Genomic DNA, 4,584 nt, shown 5'->3' on the forward strand with positions numbered 1-4,584 from the left:
TCCCGATGATTCACGAACCATTGCTTGTAAATATATGGATATATGTAAATATGTGTATATATAAATATATGTATATATATATAATAACATGAACATTAATAAACTATTAAATATATTTATTATTATAAATAAATATGTAAAATAAAATATGTTGTAATAAAAACTGTTATTTTATATATAATATATGTATATTACTTGTATATATATATATATATATATATATATTGTTATATTTAATCTAATTATTTAATATATATTTATTTACGTAGTAAATTTTGTTATTTAAAACTGTTTATATATATACATAGTGTATATTATATATAATTAATTTTGAACTTAAATTGTATATGTCTGTAACTTTCGGTTGACGTTAATTTATTTTTAAAATAGGTCTAATATACATATATGAAGTATTAAAATAAAAATTGGTACATAATTTGATTAAAAAGATAATAATTTTGGTAAATATTTTTTTACCTTTTCAAGCTAAGTTTTTGTACTCCGTACATAATAATTGGAACAGAAAATAAATAATTATAGAACTTTTTTGATCAGGTTTCATACAGCTAATGAGTGAAATAATTAAATATAGTTAATCTAAAAATTTGAAATTTTTAGGAACACTTTTATACGTTAGCTGTTTAGCAATGAACACGATATAATCATTCGGGATAAACTGTCGGCATAAGTATCCAAAAAAGGTGGCTGCATTCCTATTTCTCCACACGTTTTTTTAATTAACTTCTAAATAATATGATTATTATTATATTATAGTATTATTATTAACTTTACTACATGCTTTATATATTGTTTCTGTTTTCTTAACAACGAACACCAACATATACTTTTCTTTTCTTTCCTTATTTCTCAAAACTTTTATGAGAACCACCATTATGAACAAACTGTTACTAAATTTATCATGTTAACAACCATCAATTATCAACTAACCTACTACTTGTTCGATCAACATACAAACCAAATCACTTTTGGTACTAGTTGCTACTGTTTTGTTCGACCATTAAAAATCACCCCAAGAACCACTATCCAACATCCACAACCCATCATCGATCATCAACTTGTTCATGTTTTCTGGTTACATTTCATCGAACCATATCACCACCAACCACCACCTCAAGTCTCCATCATCTTCTACAACCCAAACCGAAACCCACTTTAACTTGTTACTCGTTTTTCCTACTACACGCTTATTTTCTTATTTGTTTTGAGAACCACTACAAACCCTTAAAAATTTATGTTGTTGCCTCCTGTCTATACTTCACCAAACCCTAACGCCTACGGCTAACCATCATTCGCCACCATCACCAAACCCATCACCACCTTCGGCCACCATCAACAACACGTCAACAATCCCCACCGGCATCCTCACTACCACTTCCTTAAACCAAACCACCACTTTTACCTTTCTGTTTGTAAAACCCATTCAATCAAAACACCATCACTTGTGGCTAACTGTCGCTCTCCTGGTTCGGTCTAAATATAAACCCTATCACCACCCTCTCCATTGTTCTATCGACACCCACCCACTTCAACCCATCGAACACCACGACCACCATCACATTAGCTGTGTTAATTTTTTTTTATCAAGCTCCAAGCCTGCAACTGTTTTACTGTTTCTCGCTACTATTACACGCTTGCAACCTGCACGACATTGATTGAATGCTACTACTACACGCTCACAAACTGCACGATATGTAACTCGATTGTGGTGTTTGCATGGACACCATTTTTTTTTGAAAGATGGTACATAAATATAAAAAAAAGTGAAACATTTTGTATTAAAGAATTATGTAGCAAACAATTGTGGCAGATAATGTCTTTTTTGTGTGGCCCATGTGATCAAAAGCTTTTACATTTCAATTGAGATTTGGCTTTGATTCTAACGCACTATCAAGATTAAATGATTCAGTGTTTTACGGTTTAAAAAAAAATGATGATGATAATTAATGATGAGGACGTAATGATATTGATAATTCATTAGAAGAAGAGTTAATTAGAAGAAGAAAAGGATTCAGACAATTTGGGTTAATTATAATTAAAATACGAAGAATATCATAAATGAATGGGTAGCGCAATGGTTAAGGGTGTTTGCGTGTGAGCGGAAGATCGCGGGTTCGAGCCCGGGCGTGGACGTTTTTTTTTTAAGACTTATCACATTAAGGTAGTTTTCTAATATTTCTATTATTATTATCATTATTATTATTAGTATTAACATTATTATTATTATTATTATTATTATGATTATTATTATTATTATATTATCACTATTATCATTTTTATGAATATTATAATTATTATTATTATCATTATTATTTTTAACATTAAAATTATTATTTTTATTACTATCAAAACTATTATTTTCATTAGTAAAAATAATAATTATTATTAGCATTATTTTTATTATTATTAAAAATATGATTTTTACAAAATAATACAACTCGTTATTCATTATTCGTATTATCTTATCAAATAAATAATTATATAAAACATATATAAAAATATCTATATAAGATTATCCATATACATAAATATAACAATGGAAATGATATATGTTACTAAACTTAATATGTAACTTGTTCGATTACAATTATATGAATTAATATATATACCTCATATAGGTTCGTGAATCTGATGCCAACCCTGCATTGTTAAGTATCGTCGTATGAATATTTTTACTACAAAATATTGTATGGTGAGTTTCATTTGCCTTTTTACCCTTTATATTTTTGGGCTGAGAATACATGCGCAGCTTTTATAACTGTTTTACGAAATAGACATAAGTAATCGAAATTACGTTCTATGGTTGAATGATCGAAACTGAATATGCCCCTTTTAGTCTGGTAATCTAAGAATTAGGGAACAGACACCCTAATTGACGCGAATCCTAAAGATAGATCTATCGGGCCCAACAAGCCCCATCCAAAGTACCGGATGCTTTAGTTCTTCGAAATTTATATCATGTCCGAAGGAGGATCCCGGAATGATGGGGATATTCTTATATGCATATTGTGAATGTCGGTTACCAGGTGTTCAATCCATACGAATGATTCTTGTCTCTTTGCATGGGACGTATGTTTATGAGAATTGGAAATATGAAATCTCGTGGTCTATTAAAATTATGAAATGATTCTTTATGATAAACTAATGAACTCACCAACCTTTTTGGTTGACACTTTAAAGCATGTTTATTCTCAGGTATGAAAGAAGTCTTCCGCTGTGCATTTGCTCATTCTAGAAATATTACTTGGAGTCATTTATGGCATCTTTCAAAAGACGTTGCATTCGAGTCATTGAGTTCATCAAGATTATTATTAAGTCAATTATAGTGGATATATTATAAAATGGCATGCATGCTGTCAACCTTCGATGTAATGAAAAGATTGTCTTTTCGAAAACGAATGCAATGTTTATAAAATGTATCATATAGAGGTCAAGTACCTCACGATGTAATCAACTGTTGCGAATCGTTTATAATCGATATGGACTTCGTCCGGATGGATTAGGACGGGTCACTACAGGTGGTATCAGAGTGGTGGTCTTAGCGAACCAGATCTTGCATTAGTGTGTCTAACTGATAGTTGTTTAGATGCATTAGTGAGTCTGGACTTCGACCGTGTCTGCATGTCAAAAGTTTTGCTTATCATTTCGTGTCGAAAATTACCTGCTTATCATCTTTAGAGAAACACTTGCTTATCATCCTTAGTCTAGACACATCTCATTGCATGAATTGCATGATTAGTGTATAGACAAAATTTATATCTTAGCATATCTGCTAATTCATATCTTAGCGTACCTGTTATTGTTACCGATGCCTGACAGCTTCCGTAGATTCCTCCGTAATTTATGGGATTTGAGTATTATATATGCATATGTAAATTATGTATTGCAGGGTACTAATCTATATCCTATAATCTATTTCTTATCGAAAATCCTTCATCTGATCGTACGGGATGAATCCCTCAACCAGTTCGATTCCCTCAGATTTCGATAGCTATTCCGATAGTTATCCCGACCGCTATTCCGACATGGATATTCACCTAAGCTCCGAAAGCGGTGTCACCAGAATGACTCAATCAATCAGCCATCCCCAATTCATCAGATGGGTTTGTAGTCTACTTAACCAATGGAGTTGCGAAGAAGGCGATCCTTTCCACCAACCGAATTCACCTCTTGACAATGAACCTGAGGCGCTTACCGGCGAACCTGTTCGAGACACCATTTTTTCTCTCACTTCCAGAGTATCTCGTCACGATCATATACTATCTCAGAATTCTAAACCTCATTCATCCACTCGTTCCGATCGACAATCACCCCGGTGTAATAGAAGAAGTCAACGAACTTCGCGCTCGAGTAATCAATTTGGAGAATATGGTGCAAAAATTACCAGCTTCAGCAACATCACCGGCATCAACAGTACCATCAGTAACAGCACCAGTACCATCAACAATCCATGCCTAAACATCTCATTATGTACCTCGAGTATAATCATCGTTCTACGTATCGTTCTACGTATCGTTCTACATCATTTATTTTCGTTCGACATGATGGTTATGTAACCTCTAATAT

The sequence above is a fragment of the Rutidosis leptorrhynchoides genome, chromosome 5, assembly GCF_046630445.1.
Source record: "Rutidosis leptorrhynchoides isolate AG116_Rl617_1_P2 chromosome 5, CSIRO_AGI_Rlap_v1, whole genome shotgun sequence".
Taxonomy (NCBI): Eukaryota; Viridiplantae; Streptophyta; class Magnoliopsida; order Asterales; family Asteraceae; genus Rutidosis; species Rutidosis leptorrhynchoides.